Here is an 18441-nt window from a genome sequence, read left to right as displayed (position 1 = left end):
TCCCATTTGCCTGTGTTTGGCCCATATCCCTTTCCCATCCATGTACCTGTCCAAATGTCCTTTAAATGTTGTCATTGTACCCGCCTCTACCACCCCCTCTGGCAGCTCATTCCATACACACCACACTCTGTGTGAAAAAGTTGCCCCTCGGGTCCCCTTTCCCCTCTCACCTTCGACCTCTGCCCTCTGGTTTTGGACTCCCCTACCCTTGGGGAAAAGACCTTGGTTTATTCATCTTATCGATGCCCCTCATGATTTTATAAACCTCTATAAGGTCACCCCTCATCCTCCCACGCTCCAGGGAACAAAGTCCCAGCCTCTCCTTATAATTCAAACCTTCCAGTCCCGGTAACATCCTTGTAAATCTGTTTTTTGCGCCCTTTCCAGTTTAACAACATCCTTCCTATAGCAGGGCGATCAGAATTGTACACAGTACTAGTGCAACTAATACGTCCATCAGTAGTTCACACACTCAGAATCCCTACAGTGCAGAAGGAGGCCATTCAGCCCATCGAGTCTGCACTGACAGCAATCCCACCCAGGCCCTATCCCTGTAATCCCACATACTTGCCCCGCAAATCCCCCCGACACTAAGGGGCAATTTTAGTACGGCCAATCCATCTAACCTACAGAAAATGCTGGAAAATCTCAGCAGGTCTGACAGCATCTGTGGGGAGAGAATAGAACCAACGTTTCAAGGCGGGATGACCCTTCGTCAGAGCTGAACCCAGGGTTGCGAAGAGGTAGAGGCGGGTACAATGACAACATTTAAAAGACATTTGAACGGGTACATGGATTGGAAAGGGATATGGGCCAAACGCAGGCAAATGGGACTAGCCTAGGGATGCAGACCATACAAAGGTCTGCTGACTTCGGGCGGGAATTTCCGGCCTTGGGGCGAGTGCGGCTGGAAAATCCCGTCCATTTCTGTCTTTAACATTTTTGATCAAATGTTGATACCGTCCCCTCATTTTGTATTGGTTTCACCCACTTATTAACCCGCACTGGTCATTTATTAACCAGAGAATACTGCTGGACTTAGATGAGGGAGGGGATTTAAACCCAAGATCTTCTTAACTCTTACACTCAAATGCTACCCGAAGCTGGGATGATCCCTTTGATCACACCATAGGCTTTGCCAGCTGCAGTGGGCATAGACCAGATGTTGTGAAGTTAGCGTTTGTGAAAATTATAAAACATTTGTAAAAATGCTAAGAGCAGACAGCATTGCATGGTCTGATGCAGTTGCAAAAACCCAGTCTGAAACAATGCATCAGTGGCAAAAACAACGGGGCTGCTTTGGTAACAGGCTTTAGGCATTTGAATCAGAACATGTTTTTGAAGTTGAACCAATTTGAACTCGGCATCTGAATAGCCGCAGCCTATCAGATTTGAATTTTATGTTTGGATAACCTGTAAACCAGTCCTGTTGTGCGAATTTTGGTGCGTCATCAGGGGTATAAAGGCCACCGCTCCAAGTGGCCAGAAAGACAGCCATTGCCACCTGCTCAATAACTGCCAGAGCTCACAGCGAGAGAGACAGAAACTGCTCTCAGTCAGTGTAATAGCTACATTGGATGTCTTAAAAGAAAACCTCATCTCATCTCAGAAGAACAGACCAACGGAACACAGGAGAAATCAGCAAAGGAGAAAGAAGATTCCGGAAGACTACAAACCTGATTGACAGGTTTGTTAATAGTTTAGTTAACCTGCTCACTGTTAGAAAAATAAAGTGTTACTTGTTGACTTTACAGAGTGTCTCAGGGAGTTATTTTGATTCAGCTACTAAATGTTGCTGTGGGCCGATTGTACCATTTTTAAAGTTTATTTATTAGTCACAAGTAAGGCTTACATTAACACTGCAATGAAGTTACTATGAAATTCCCCAAGTCGCCGCACTTTGACGACTGTTCGGGTTAATGCACCCGAACCAGCACGTCTTTCAGACTGTGGGAGGAAACTGGAGCACCCGGAGGAAACCCACGCAGACATGGGGAGAACGTGCAGACTCCACACAGACAGCGACCCGAGCCGGGAATCGAACCCGGGTCCCTGTCGCTGTGAGGCAGCAGTGCTAACTGTTGTGCCACCGTGCCGCCCATTTCTCACATACTCTTTCATAGATTATGAACAAAGAACAAAGAAAATTACAGCACAGGAACAGGCCCTTCGGCCCTCCAAGCCTGCACCGATCATGCTGCCCAACTGAACTAAAACCCCCTACCCTTCCGGGGACCATATCCCTCTATTCCCATTCTATTCATGGATTTGTCAAGACGTCCCTTAAAACTCACTACCGTATCCGCTTCCACTACCTCCCCCGGCAACGAGTTCCAGGCACCCACCACCCTCTGTGTAAAAAATCTGCCTCGTACATCTCCTTTAAACCTTGCCCCTCGCACCTTAAACCTGTGCCCCCTAGTAATTGACTCTTCCACCCTGGGAAAAAGCTTCTGATTATCCACTCTGTCCATGCCTCTCATAATCTTGTAGACTTCTATCAGGTCTCCCCTCAACCTCCGTTGTTCCAGTGAGAACAAACCAAGATTCTCCAACCTCTCCTCATAGCTAATGCCCTCCATACCAGGCAACATCCTGGTAAATCTTTTCTGTACCCTCTCCAAAGCCTTCACATCCTTCTGGTAGTGTGGCAACCAGAATTGAACACTATATTCCAAGTGCGGCCGAACTAAGGTTCTATAAAGCTGCAACATGACTTGCCAATTTTTAAACTCAATACCCTGGCCGATGAAGGCAAGCATGCCGTATGCCTTCTTGACTACCTTCTCCACCTGCGTTGCCACTTTCAGTGACCTGTGTACCTGTACACCCAGATCCCTCTGCCTATCAATACTCTTAAGGGTTCTGCCATTTACTGTATATTTCCTATTTGAAGGGAGGTACTTCTTTTTGAGTGGTTGAGTGTTAATTCTCCGAGAGGAGGTTACCCTCCCCTTCGTATCACTGAAGATGCCATCACAGGAAGCTCATGTTCCGGCGATTGGCAGCCCAATTTGTCCATCCCCACCTCCCTGTATCAACTGGACAGCCTTCTCAAGGTTGGGCAATGGATGCAGGCCCAGCCAGCGACGCCCGCATCCCATCAACGAATATAAAAAAAACACAGACTCCGTGGTTGAACTTCTAGGCCCCGATGGGTGCCGATATGGAGACACGCAGGGGGGAAAAATTGGTGCCAAACACCCAGCTCCACCCCTCCTCCAGGACCATTTTTACCCAAGAGGTTGGCGGCAGCACTACCCATCTGCATGTGGCTGGCAGCAAACTGGCTTTGTTAAAAGACCCATGAAGAATTTCCCAGCCAACCCCCAACCCCGGAGTGAGGTGTAGTTGCCTGGAGACAGCCTCCCAAGTAAGCAGGAGGAGAACTAGTGCTCCAGGCAGGCTTTGAGGCCTAGCCTGCCCGCCAGGCCTCAACTGCAGGCGCAGGTCGACCTTCCTCCCTACACCCCTGCTGCTCCCTCCTCAAGGGTGACCGGGCTCCTCAGGCTGTTTTTATTTCAATACAGTTGGAAAGAGGACATCCCCCATGCCAACACTACAGTTAAGAAAGCCCACCAACGCCTCGGCTTTCTCAGAAGACTAAGGAAATTTGGCATGTCCACTACGATTCACACCAACCTTTACAGATGCACCATAGAAAGCATCCTTTCTGGTTGTATCACAGCTTGCTATGGCTCCTGCTCTGCCCAAGACCGCAAGGAACTACAAAAGGTCGCGAATGTAGCCCAATCCATCACGCAAACCAGCCTCCCATCCATTGACACTGTCTACACTTCCCGCTGCCTCAACAAAGCAGCCAGCATAATCAAGGACCCCACGCACCCCAGACATTCTCTCTTCCACCTTCTTCCGTCGGGAAAAAGATACAAAAGTCTGAGGTCACGTACCAACCGACTCAAGGAGCAGTGCTCCGAAAGCTCGTGATACCAAATAAACCTGTTGGACTTTAATCTGGTGTTGTGAGACTTCTTACTGTGCCCACCCCAGTCCAACGCCGGCATCTCCACATCACCGACTCAAGAACAGCTTCTTCCCTGCTGCTGTCAGACTTTTGAATGGACCTACCTTGCATTAAGCTGATCTTTCTCTACACCCTAGCTAGGACTGTAACACTACATTCTACACCATCTCCTTTCCTTCTCCCCTATGTACTCTATGAACAGTATGCTTTGTCTGTATAACACGCAAGAAACAATACTTTTCACTGTATCCCAATACATGTGTCAATAATAAATCAAATCAAATATTAAGTTGATCTTTCTCTACAACCTAGCTATGACTGTAACACTACATGTGACAATAATAAATGAAATCAAAATCTCCATCTCAAGGGGCAACCTCCCTCTCTTATCTGAAAGGCTGCTGCTTCCTGGAACGCCCTCCAGCTTTGAGAGCCCGCTGTCCTTATTTGGATAGCGAGCCTGTCCTCTGGCCATTAAATAGCCAATTCAGGGAAGGTCATGACCCCCATTTGGCGCACAGGAACAATCCTCCCCCTTTGTTACCCAACTGAGTGACTCTTGCCGTTTTGTTTCCAATATTTATGCAATTAATTTGTAAAAAGAAAGTCACTCAAAGGAAACGGGGAAACACTTTTGGACACCCCTTGGACTTTTCTCCGGAGATACTGGAGATTAATTTTTAATTCCTGAAGATTCCTTGGCAGCTCTGGAGGCTTGGCAACCTATGGGGTTAATACATGGCAGACAGTGACTGGTCCTTCAAGACTCCCAAATTGAATCTCTCCAGCAAATCAGCCCTTATCTTTTCACAGGAAATTCTTTCGGGCCTACATCAGCTGAACGTGCTTCCTGGCCACGTCTCGACTCTGGCACTGATCCCTGACTGGATTGTCAGACTGGGGATTCGATTTGCTTGAAGGAATGCAATTATTTCTGATCAAGACTTTCTGGTCACTTCAGGGGGAGGCCTTCAGAGGAGGCCAAGGTTTCAATTCCGCCACGGCAGGGCCAAATCTCTGCCCGCAATGGATTTCCCAACCTGCCAAGTGGCTCACTTAATCGCAGGCTCTGGCCTTCAGCTGGATTCGACAGTGCAGCAGGGGTCCAGAATTGGTCTCGTTCGCCCGAGCTTGATGGAGGGAAAATTAGGCCGACCCTGTGATCAGGACGAGGCCAGGATCAGTGCCTCCATATTCAAACCCCACCCCCTGTCCCCCAGCGGTTGTTATCAGAGTTTCCACATTGGGGTAGGTTGGCCAGCTCAGTAAGAGTTGGCACATGGCATCTTACCCAGCGCGTGGCAGTGCTTCCAGGGGGAGGAGAGTGGATAATGCTGCCAGCATCCATTTATAGTGAAAAGACTACCTGTCCTGGTACCCCCCATGCCAGCGCTATAGTTAAGAAAGCCCACCAACGCTTCTACTTTCTCAGAAGGCTAAGGAAATTTGGCATGTCAGTTACGACTCTCACCAACTTTTACAGATGCACCATAGGAAGCATTCTTTCTGGTTGTATCTCAGCTTGGTATGGGGCTCCTGCTCTGTCCAAGACCGCAAGGAACTACAAAGGGTCGTGAACGTTGCCCAGTCCATCACGCAAACCAGCCTCCCATCCATTGACTCTGTCTACACTTCCCGCTGCCTCGGAAAAGCAGCCAGCATAATCAAGGACCCCACGCACCCCGGACATTCTCTCTTCCACCTTCTTCCATCAGGAAAAGGATACAAAAGTCTGAGGTCATGTACCAACCGACTCAAGAACAGCTTCTTCCCTGCTGCTGTCAGACTTTTGAATGGACCTACCTTATATTAAGTTGATCTTTCTCTACACCCTAGCTATGACTGTAACACTACATTCTGCACTCTCTCCTTTCCTTCTCCCCTATGTACTCTATGAACGGTATGTTTTGTCTGGATAGCACGCAAGAAACAATACTTTTCACTGTATCCCAATACATGTGACAATAATAAATCAAATCAAATCACAGGCGATTCAGCCTCGCTGGTCTTGTAGCAGTGCGTTCGTGCTCACTATAAATCTCCTCCAATCCCTACTTCACTCTCCTCCTCCTGTTCCTCCCGGTTTATTTCGCATCTTGCCAAGTAAATTATTCACTTCAACTGCTCCATGTGGTAATGTATCCCACATTCCGCCTACTCGGAGGAAAGACATTTCTGCAAAGTTCCCTATTGGATTTATTAGTCAGAGGCTGCAAATGCAATGCAAATTCATTTGATAATGATTATGTCTTTGATCTCATGCCAATGCTTACTGCCCAACAAGTGCCATTTCCAATTCCATGTGTTTGACACCTGGCACTTCTGCTTTGACCCAAATATGTGTCTCTTTCCCCTCCAAGATCTGACAAGCAAAGAAAGGTCAAGGTTCACGCTTGCCGTTTAATGATCAGGACTTGGGCAATGCCATTTTTCATTGGCACAACAGTAAGGGAGGGCACTGAGCCGAGAGAGTCAGTGCTCAGAAACGTGCCATGACACCTTCTTATGACTTGGTATCTATCGTGTTAAGCGGAAAGGGCAGGGTGCGTGACTCAGTCAGTGCCCAGCGAGTCTAATTGACTCATTCTTCTTCATCCAGGACATTGGGGCAACATGGTGGCACAGTGGTTAGCACTGCTGCCTCACAGCGCCGGGGATCCAGGTTCAATTCCAGCTTCGGGTCACTGTCTGTGCGGAGTTTGCACATTCTCCCTGTGTCTGCGTGGGTTTCCTCCGGGTGCTCCAGTTTCCTCCCACAGTCCAAAGATGTGCAGGTTAGGTGGATTGGCCATGCTAAATTGCCCCTTAGTGTCTAAAGATGTGTAGGTTAGGGTGGATTGGCCATGCTAAATTACCCTTTGGTGTCCAAAGACGTGCAGGTTAGGGGAATTGCCCATGCTAAATTGCCCCTTAGTGTCCAAAGATGTGCAGGTTAGGTGGATTGGCCATGCTAAATTGCCCCTTAGTGTCCAAACATGCGTAGATTAGGTGGATTGGCCATGCTAAATTGCTCCTTAGTGTCCAAAGATGTGTAGGTTAGGGGGGTTGGCCATGCTAAATTGCCCCTTGGTGTCCAAAGATGTGTAGATTAGGTGGATTGGCCATGCTAAATTGCCCCTTAGTGTCGATTAGGGGGATTGGCCATGCTAAATTGCCCCTTAGTGTCCAAAGATGTGTAGGTTCGGGAGATTGGCCATGCTAAATTGCCCCTTGGTGTCCAAAGATGTGCAGGTTAGGTGGATTGGCCATGCTAAATTGCCCCTTCGTGTCCAAACATGCGTAGATTAGGTGGATTGGCCATGCTAAATTGCCCCTTAGCGTCCAAAGATGTGTAGGTTAGGGGGATTGGCCATGCTAAATTGCCCCTTGGTGTCCAAAGATGTGCAGGTTAGGTGGATTGGCCATGCTAAATTGCCCCTTGGTGTCCAAACATGTGTAGATTAGGTGGATTGGCCATGCTAAATTGTCCCTTAGTGTCCAAACATGTGTAGATTAGGTGGATTGGCCATGCTAAATTGCCCCTTGGTGTCCAAAGATGTGCAGGTTAGGTGGATTGGCCATGCTAAATTGCCCCTTAGTGTCCAAACATGTGTAGATTAGGTGGATTGGCCATGCTAAATTGCCCCTTAGTGTCCAAAGATGTGTAGGTTAGGGGGATTAGCGGAGTAAATACATAGGTTAAAGCCTGGGTAAGATGCTCTGTCGAAGAGTCGGTGCAGACATGATGGGCCGAATGGCCTGCTTCTGCGCTGTAGGGATTCTATGCCATGATATCCAATGCTAGATAAGCAGTTTGTCAAGCCCACAGCTGTTTGACTGATTGCAGTCCTTCCTACCGCAGTTGCCATTGAGAATTGCTAACTCAGTGCAGACGGGCCTGGTTGGCGTGCGTCTGTACCCAGCAGGGCTATCGGCAGTCTTCATAGAGAGAGAGAGAGAAAAAAATGGCTGCTTTAATTCAGCACAGATCTTGAAGCTATGTGCTCAGCATGTGAAACATGTTGCAGCTGCAAGCTGCATCGACAAATTGCCATACTCAAAAGGAGACGGCAAGGGAATGTAAGTGTTGTTTATTCGCCTTATGGCATGCCATCGATGTGGCTCAAAGATGAACAGTTAGGAAGAATATCAACAAGCAAGTCTATCGACATGGCCAAGTCTGCTCTGATTAAAGTCTTCAGTCGCAAGTCAGGCCCGAGGCTGAGAGAATTGTTTACATTTGGCCTACTGCTTTGATGTTTCGAAATTTCACAGATTGAACAGAGTCCCTACAGTGCAGGAGGAGGCCATTTGGTCCATCGAGTCTGCACAATCCCAGCTAAACCCTATTCCTGTAACCCCACCCTGCTAGTCCCCCAGACACTGAGGGGCAATTTTCCATGTGTTGATTGGGGGTGGCACGGTGGCACAGTGGTTAGCACTGCTGCCTCACAGCGCCAGGGACCTGGGTTCGATTCCCGGCTTGGGTCACTGTCTGTGTGGAGTTTGCACAGTCTCCTCGTGTCTGCGTGGGTTTCCTCCGGGTGCTCCGGTTTCCTCCCACAGCCCAAAGTTGCGCAGGTCAGGTGGATTGGCCATGCTAAATTGCCCCTTAGTGTCAGGGGACTAGCGAGGGTAAATGGATGGGGTTATGGGGATGGGGGCTGGGTTGGATTGTGGTCGGTGCAGACTTGATGGGCTGAATGGCCTCCTTCTGCACTGTAGGGATTCTATGATTGGGATCTGTTGACACTCGCGTCAATCTTGATGGGGAAGTTTATTCATTATCTTGTTACTTGGTTCCTTTTTTCAGAGTTCGGCCACACCCGAACGGAGGTTGGGTGGGGTGGGGGAGGGGAGTTTCCAATGATTTAATTTTTTTTTTAAACTTTCTGTCCCCAGCAATGGAATTCCAAATCTTGACAAGCCAACTTCTCGGGACGGGGCTAACGTGAAATGGCGATTACCGTCAGTTTAAATTTATTTATTAGTCACAAATAGGCTTACATTAACATTGTAATGAAGTTACTGTGAAAATCCCCTAGTCACCACACTCCCGTTCAGGTACACTGAGGGAGTATTTATCACGGCCAATGCATCTAACCAGCACGTCTTTCGGACTGAAAGGGGAAACTGGAGCACCCGGAGGAAACCCACGCAGACACGGGGAGAACGTGCAGACTCCGCACAGACAGTGACCCAAGCCGGGAATCGAACTCGGTCCCTGGCACTGTGAGGCAGCCCCTAGACACTAAGGGGCAATTTAGCATGGCCAATCCACCTAACCTGCATGTCCTGGGGCACGAAGGGGCAGTTTACCATGGCCAATCCACCTAACCTGCACATCTTTGGACTGTGGGAGGAAACCGGAGCACTCGGAGGAAACCCACGCAGACACAGGGAGAACGTGCAAACTCCACACAGACAGTGACCCAAGCCGGGAATTGAACCCGGGTCCCTGGCGCTGTGAGACAGCAGTGATAACCACTGTGCCACCCCATGGCCCCATTTGCCACACGGTCCCCTTTTATCTTGCGGCACAGTCTGTCAACCAGCTTTGTTTAAAGCCCACCTCAAAATCCAGGAGAAGGAAAGTGGGCAAGGGTTAGTCTGATAGGGTGAGTGATGGGGATGGGTAGGGGGGGGGGGGGGCGTCAGTAGTGTAGTTACCCAAGAGCAAGTGGTTTTAATCCTTGTAACTTACTATCCTGCTAAGAGAGTCGGAACTTAGAAACTAGAAGCAGGAGGAGGCCATTCAGCCCTTCAAGCCTGCTCCGCCATTCATTATGATCATGGCTGATCATCGAATTCAATATCCTGATCCCCCCTTCCCCCCCATATCCCTCGATCCCTTTAGCCCCAAGAGCGATATCTAATTTCCTGAAATCACACAATGTTTTGGCCTCAACTACTTTCTGTGGCTGTGACTTCTGTGTCCGTCGAAATTTCAACTTCATGGGCAACTCGGATGCAGTCCTTGCCCAGGTTGGGGAGTGACCCCCCCTCCCCATCCATCACCCTCGTGCACATTCTGGCTAACCGCCTGGGGTACAACCCACCAGGGAAGAGGGGCTCTGGGCCAAAGTATTTATATATAGGACCAACCGACTCAAGAACAGCTTCTTCCATCAGACTTTTGAATGGACCTATCTTATATTAAGCCGATCTTTCTCGACACCCTATTTGTAACACGACATTCTGCACCCTCTCCTTTCCTTCTCCCCGATGTACTCTGTGAACAGTATGCTTTGTCTGTATAGTGCGCAAGAAACAATACTTTTCACTGTATCCCAATACATGTGACAATAATAAATCTAATTAACAAAGTCGAATCAAACAAAGAATTATACAGAGATGCAGAAGGGGCATTAGGTCAGGTGATCAAAAGCTTGGTCAAAGAGATAGAATTTGAAGGAGTGCCTGAAGAGAAAGAGAGAGAGAGAGAGTGGAGAGGCTTAGGGAGGGATTTCCAAAGCTTGGGGCCCCCAGGCAACTGAAGGCACGGTCGCTAATAGTGGAGCGATGGAAACCGGGAGACTGTTTTTTATTTATTATTGTCACATGTATTGGGATACAGTGAAAAGTATTGTTTCTTGTGCGCTATACAGACAAAGCATACCATTCATAGAGTACATAGGGGAGAAGGAAAGGAGAGGGTGCAGAATGTAGTGTTACAGTCATAGCTAGGGTGTAGAGAAAGATCAACTTAATATTTGATTTGATTTATTATTGTCACATGTATTGGGATACAGTGAAAAGTATTGTTTCTTGCGTTACACAGACAAAACATACCGTTCATAGAGCACATAGGAGAGAAGGAAAGGAGAGGGTGCAGAATGTAATGTTACAGTTACAGATAGGGTGTAGAGAATGATCAGCTTAATATAAGATAGGTTCATTCAAAAGTCTGATGGCAGCAGGGAAGAAGCTGTTCTTGAGTCGGTTGGTACGTGACCCCAGACTTTTGTATCTTTTTCCCGATGGAAGAAGGTGGAAGAGAGAATGTCCGGGGTGCGTGGGGTCCTTGATTATGCTGGCTGCTTTTCCCAGGCAGCGGGAAGTGTAGACAGATGCACAAGAGGTCAGAATTAGAGGAGTGCAAAAATTGTGGATGGTTGTTGGACTGGAGGGGATTAGGAAAGGGCGAGGCACACTGAGAGTTCAAAACAAGGGTGAGAACATTTGCTAAATGTGTTTGGGTGAACTTCCTTTTTCCGCGATCTTTGTCGAACTTCTGCGTGAAAGCAGACAAAGGAACTTCATCAGAACACAATTAGAATCAAACATTACACCGTGTCTTCTCAATGCCCCAGTCTTTGAATGACTGCAGCACTGGCAGCATTCTGCTGGTGCCACAAGACAGGAGGGAGAATGGTTCCTTTGGCTGCCTGCCGATGATTAGGGTGAAGCAGAGTTTGGTGCATAAATCACCCACCAGCCATTGTTGAATGGTCAGACCAATGTCTTCTTCTGACTCAGAGAGGCTCATGGGTAAGCCAGCTTTGCTCAACGGAATTAAATCCAATACTCGTCATCGAATCCCTACACTGCAGAAAGAGGCTAATCGGCCCATCGAATCTGCACCAACATCTATCCCACCCAGGCCCCATCCCCACAACCCCATGTATTTACCCTAGCTAATCCCCCTGACACTAAGAGGCAATTTAGCATGGCCAAGCCACCTAATCTACACATCTTTGGACACTAAGGGGCAATTTAGCATGGCCAATCCACCTAATCTACACATCTTTGGGCACTAAGGGACAATTTAGCATGGCCAAGCCACCTAATCTACACATCTTTGGACACTAAGGGGCAATTTAGCATGGCCAAGCCACCTAATCTACACATCTTTGGACACTAAGGGACAATTTAGCATGGCCAAGCCACCTAATCTACACATCTTTGGACACTAAGGGGCAATTTAGCATGGCCAAGCCACCTAATCTACACATCTTTGGACACTAAGGGGCAATTTAGCACGGCCAATCCACCTAATCTACACATCTTTGGACACTAAGGGGCAATTTAGCATGGCCAATCCACCTAATCTACACATCTTTGGGCACTAAGGGACAATTTAGCATGGCCAAGCCACCTAATCTACACATCTTTGGACACTAAGGGGCAATTTAGCATGGCCAAGCCACCTAATCTACACATCTTTGGACACTAAGGGGCAATTTAGCATGGCCAATCCACCTAATCTACACATCTTTGGACACTAAGGGACAATTTAGCATGGCCAATCCACCTAATCTACACATCTTTGGGCACTAAGGGACAATTTAGCATGGCCAATCCACCTAATCTACACATCTTTGGGCACTAAGGGACAATTTAGCATGGCCAAGCCACCTAATCTACACATCTTTGGACACTAAGGGGCAATTTAGCATGGCCAATCCACCTAATCTACACATGTTTGGACACTAAGGGGCAATTTAGCATGGCCAATCCACCTAACCTGCACATCTTTGGACACGAAGGGGCAATTTAGCATGGCCAATCCATCTAACCTGCATATCTTTGGACACTAAGGGACAATTTAGCATGGCCAGTCCACCCAACCTGCACATCTTTGTACAGTAAGGGGCAATTTAGCATGGCCAATCCACCTAACCTTTAGACTGTGGGAGAAAACTGGAGCACCCGGAGGAAAGCCACCTTAATGGTGCAAAACAACTAACTCATTCTTCAAACAGGAAATACCCTGTTGAAACTGACTGCCTTCAGTAAATTCAACTGAAAAGGAATAAATGCTTTCAAATATGTATAATTAAAACAGATTCAATCACAAACAGTGATCGAGTGCAGTGGGATTAAAGGCACAACCCGCCCCAGTTGTCCTCAAAGTGTAAACAATAGAAAATTAACTCTCTGCTTCTCCCGTCTAATGAGGTAGAAGTTTATTTACAGAAGCAATGCCGTACTATTCATTATCGTGGCATGTGGGCTAGACCATGGCATTGATCCAATTCCTTGTGCATATCTCATAGATTATATGCTTCTCACTCCGCAGTGTAAATGCCCCCATGCCGGTTGGCACGGTGGCACAGTGGTTAGCACTGCCGCCTCACAGTGCCAGGGACCCGGGTTCAATTCCAGTCTCAAGTCGCTGTGTGTGTGTGTGTGTGTGTGTGTGTGTGGAGCTAGCACGTCCTCCTTGTGTCTGGGTGGGTTTCCTCCACGTGCTCGGGTTTCCTCCCACAGCCCAAAGATGGAAACATAGAAGATAGGAGCAGGAGGAGGCCATTCGGCCCTTCAATCCTGCTCCGCCATTCATCACCATCATGGCTGATCATCCAACTCAATAGCCTAATCCTGCTTTCTCCCCATAACCTTTAACCCCATTCGCCCCAAGTGCTATATCCAGCCGCCTCTGGAATACATTCAATGTTTTGGCATCAACTCCTTCCTGTGGGAATGAATTCCACAGGCTCACCGGGTGAAGAAATGTCTCCCCACCTCCGTCCTAAATGGTCTACCCCCAATCCTCAGACTGTGACCCCTGGTTCTGGACTCCCCCACCAACGGGAACATCCTCCCTGCATCTACCCTGTCTAGTCCTGTTAGAATTTTATAAGTCTCTATGAGATTCCCCCCTCATTCGTCTGAACTCCAGCGAATACAATCCTAACCTCATCAATCTCTCCTCATACATCAGTCCCGCCATCCCCGGAATCAAAAGTAAAAGTAAAGTTTATTTATTAGTCACAAGTAAGGCTTACATTAACACTGCAATGAAGTTACTGTGAAATTCCCCTAGTCGCCACAGTCCGGCACCTGCTCGGGTCAATCCACCTAACCAGCACATCTTTCAGACTGTAGGAGGAAACCGGAGCACCCGGAGGAAAACCACGCAGACACGGGGAGAATGTGCAGACTCCGCACAGACAGCGACCCGAGCCAGGAATCGAACCCAGATACCTGGCGCTGTGAGGCAGCAGTGCTAATCACTGTGCTGCCCCTAATCAGCCGAGTAAACCCTCGCTGTAGTAGGTTAGATGGATTGGCCATGCAAAATTGTCCCTTAGTATCCAAAGATGTGCAGCTTAGGTGGATTGGCCATGGTAAGTTGTCCCTTAGTATCCAAAGATGTGTTGGGTAGGTGGATTGGCCATGCAAAATTGTCCCTTAGTATCCAAAGATGTGTTGGTTAGGTGGACTGGCCATGCAAAATTGTCCCTTAGTATCCAAAGATGTGCAGGTTAGGTGGATTGGCCATGCAAAATTGTCCCTTAGTATCCAAAGATGTGTTGGTTAGGTGGATTGGCCATGCAAAATTGCCCCTTAGTATCCAAAGATGTGCAGCTTAGGTGGATTGGCCATGGTAAGTTGTCCCTTAGTATCCAAAGATGTGTTGGGTAGGTGGATTGGCCATGCAAAATTGTCCCTTAGTATCCAAAGATGTGTTGGTTAGGTGGACTGGCCATGCTAAATTGTCCCTTAGTATCCAAAGATGTGTTGGTTAGGTGGATTGGCCATGCAAAATTGTCCCTTAGTATCCAAAGATGTGTTGGTTAGGTGGATTGGCCATGCTAAATTGCCCCTTAGTATCCAAAGATGTGCAGGTTAGGTGGATTGGCCATGCTAAATTGCCCCTTAGTATCCAAAGATGTGCAGGTTAGGTGGATTGGCCATGGTAAGTTGTCCCTTAGTATCCAAAGATGTGTTGGGTAGGTGGATTGGCCATGCAAAATTGTCCCTTAGTATCCAAAGATGTGTTGGTTAGGTGGATTGGCCCTGCTAAATTGTCCCTTAGTGTCCAAAGATGTGTTGGGTAGGTGGATTGGCCATGCAAAATTGTCCCTTAGTATCCAAAGATGTGTTGGTTAGGTGGATTGGCCCTGCTAAATTGTCCCTTAGTGTCCAAAGATGTGTTGGGTCGGTGGATTGGCCATGCTAAATTGTCCCTTAGTATCCAAAGATGTGTAGGTTAGGTGGATTGGCCATGCTAAATTGTCCCTTAGTGTCCAAAGACGTGCAGGTTAAGGTGCATCGGCTGTGCTAAATTCTCCCTCAGTGTACCCGAACAGGAGTGTGGCGACTCGGGGATTTTCACTGCAACTTCATTGCAGTGTTAATGCAATGCGACAGTAATAAATTAACTTTAAATGTATTTACAACGTTTGAGCAGCTGGATTGTTGGGCTGTATGGTGTTACCAGTAACCGGGAGCGGAGGTCGCTCAGATACTAACTCCGACTGGAATCAGGGGAGCGACACACGAGGTTGCTCAAGTCAACAACCTGAATCCGCAAACTGGGGCAAGGTCACGCAATGAAAAAGCTCGCTGCAAAGGACAGGCTGAGTGTGGAGACTGCCTGTAGATTTCAAACAGTTCCGTATCGCTGGCTGCTTGGGACTGACCGGGGGGAGGGGGGTGGTTTATAATATCAGCAACGTAGCTGTTCTTGGTTTACATTAGACTTTATTTTAACTGGCAGCAGATTTTGAAAATCGGCACTTAAAAGGGGCTTCGCGTTCACTTAAAAGACCAACTGAAAGTCAACGCAATTTACTCATGCCTCGTTGTTCCAGACAAAAACTTTCCCCTCCCCTACTCCACCCACACGCTAACTCCACCAAATGCATCCACTTTCTGATCCCTATCGCGGTTCGAGCTGTCTGTGCACTCTTCATCCCTATGCACTATTAAATAAGTTTCCATTTGTTGCACACTTCCAGTCCTGTTGCTCTAACTGCCTCACCAGCCGGGAGCTGTTTTGGGGGTTTTTTTTCCCCTCTTTTGTTTTTAAACAAATCAGATCTTGGAGTGAGTTTGATCCCTATCGCTGTCGATATACACACTCGTGTGGGCCGGTATGCCACCACTGACCTGTTACAATGGGCGTTGTTTGGTTGCTCAGACAAATGGGAGCGAATCTTGTCCCGAGAGTGCCCCAGTGGTCACACCGGTAAGTGCCCCCCTGGCACTGGACTGAATGCCAAGTCGGTGGACAGTTAACTGGGACATGATTTGACCTTTTTCGGGAGGGGAGTTGAGGTCAAATGGGGGTCCCATCCCCACACTCTTGTCGAGTAGTCATCTGACATCAATTTTGCCTGGATTGGCTGAGTTAGTGGCCAGAGGATTTGATTTGATTTATTATTGTCACAACTATTGGGATACAGTGAAAAGTATTGTTTCTTGCGCGCTATACAGACAAAGCATACCGTTCATAGACTACATAGGGGAGAAGGAAAGGAGAGGGTGCAGAATATAGTGTGACAGTTACAGATAGGGTGTGGAGAAAGATCAACTTAATATTTGATTTGATTTATTATCGCATGTATTGGGATACAGTGAAAAGTATTGTTCCTTGCGCACTATACAGACAAAGCATACTGTTCATAGAGTACATAGGGGAGAAGGAAAGGAGAGGGTGCAGAATATAGTGTTACAGTTACAGACAGGGTGTAGAGAAAGATCAGCTTAATATTTGATTCATTATTGTCACATGTATTGGGATACAGTGAAAAGTATTGTTTCTTGCGCGCTATACAGACAAAGCATACCGTTCATAGACTACATAGGGGAGAAGGAAAGGAGAGGGTGCAGAATATAGTGTGACAGTTACAGATAGGGTGTGGAGAAAGATCAACTTAATATTTGATTTGATTTATTATCGCATGTATTGGGATACAGTGAAAAGTATTGTTCCTTGCGCACTATACAGACAAAGCATACTGTTCATAGAGTACATAGGGGAGAAGGAAAGGAGAGGGTGCAGAATGTAGTGTTACAGTCATAGCTAGGATGTAGAGAAAGATCAGCTTAACATTTGATTTGATTTATTATTGTCACATGCATTGGGACACAGTGAAAAGTATTGTTTCTTGTGCACACTATACAGACAAAGCATACCATTCATAGAGTACATAGGGGAGAAGGAAAGGAGAGGGTGCAGAATATAGTGTGACAGTTACAGATAGGGTGTAGAGAAAGATCAACTTAACATTTGATTTGATTTATTATTGTCACATGTATTGGGACACAGTGAAAAGTATTGTTTCTTGTGCACACTATACAGACAAAGCATACCATTCATAGAGTACATAGGGGAGAAGGAAAGGAGAGGGTGCAGAATATAGTGTGACAGTTACAGATAGGGTGTGGAGAAAGATCAACTTAATATTTGATTTGATTTATTATCGCATGTATTGGGATACAGTGAAAAGTATTGTTTCTTGCGCACTATACAGACAAAGCATACTGTTCATAGAGTACATAGGGGAGAAGGAAAGGAGAGGGTGCAGAATGTAGTGTTACAGTTACAGATAGGGTGTAGAGAAAGATCAGCTTAATATTTGATTTGATTTATTATTGTCACATGTATTGGGATACAGTAAAAAGTATTGTTTCTTGCACGCTATACAAAGCATACCGTTCATAGAGAAAGAAAGGAGAGTGTACAGAATGTAGTGTTACAGTTATAGCTAGGATGTAGAGAAAGATCAACTTAATGTGTGGTAGGTCCATTCAAAAGTCTGATGGCAGCAGGGAAGAAGCTGTTCTCGAGTCGGTTGGTACATGACCCCAGACTTTTGTATCTTTTTCCTGACGGAAGAAGGTGGAAGAGAGAATGTCTGGGGTGCGTGGGGTCCTTGATTATGCTGGCTGCTTTTCCCCGAGGCAGCGGGAAGTGTAGACAGAGTCAATGGATGGGAGGCTGGTTTGCGTGATGGATTGGGCTACATTCACAACCTTTTATAGTTTCCTGCGGCTTTGGGCAGAGCAGGAGCCATGTCAAGCTGTGACACAACCAGAAAGGATGCTTTCTATGGTGCATTAATGAAAGTTGTAGCGGACATGCCAAATTTCCTCCATCTTCTGTGAAAGTAGAGGCGTTGTTGATGCATGCGCTGTCCAATTAAAGATGGCCGTAGGCTCTCGAAGCTGGAGAGGGCAATAGGAGGCCCTCCAGTATTCTGCAGCCTGCCATTACAGGTAAGGGAGAGAGGTGTGGGGTGCGGGGGGAGAGCCATCTTGATGAGACATCTTAGCAACTTTAAAAACTGTCAAATTGGAAAACTAGAGTTATATCAGTTAGGTGGGCAGAGCACTGACCACCACAATCCCTCCCTCCGTCTTGCCACCAGGAGGCAGCATTCAAGCAGTTGGCTTCTTCCCGATGGCCAAAGACCGACTGCCCTTTGACCTTCATTGGCCACCTGCCACGTGTGGGGGTGGGCGGACGGTCCCTCTGCCCTCGATCCCCACCTCTGGGGAAAATGGCCCAGGGGGTGAGATGGTGCCAACGAACAGGCACCCTAGCCAGGTGGCGCGAATTTACACGCCTGCCCCACATCAGATCAAAAATCCAGCCCCTTGTCTTGGGGGGGCGGTGCTGACAAGTGCGGCAGTTGGAACGCTCACGAATTCGAGTTGGCAGCAGAGAGAGAGACAGAGGATAGAGAAAATGGACAGTCGGCTGTGATTCAGTCGTGGGTCGTGAGCTGGGAAACTTCTCT

The 18441-nt window shown here is 47.5% G+C and overlaps 1 protein-coding gene across 1 annotated transcript in view; it reads right to left on the bottom strand.

Annotated features, from left to right (window-relative positions):
* tamalin (trafficking regulator and scaffold protein tamalin) overlaps nucleotides 1-18441 on the bottom strand; it is a 50301-nt gene that overhangs the window by 21104 nt on the left and 10756 nt on the right. The window lies entirely within an intron of this gene.

This window comes from Mustelus asterias, chromosome X (genome assembly GCF_964213995.1).
Source record: "Mustelus asterias chromosome X, sMusAst1.hap1.1, whole genome shotgun sequence".
NCBI classification, from domain to species: Eukaryota; Metazoa; Chordata; class Chondrichthyes; order Carcharhiniformes; family Triakidae; genus Mustelus; species Mustelus asterias.
This window is presented reverse-complemented; position numbering and strand designations above follow the sequence as displayed.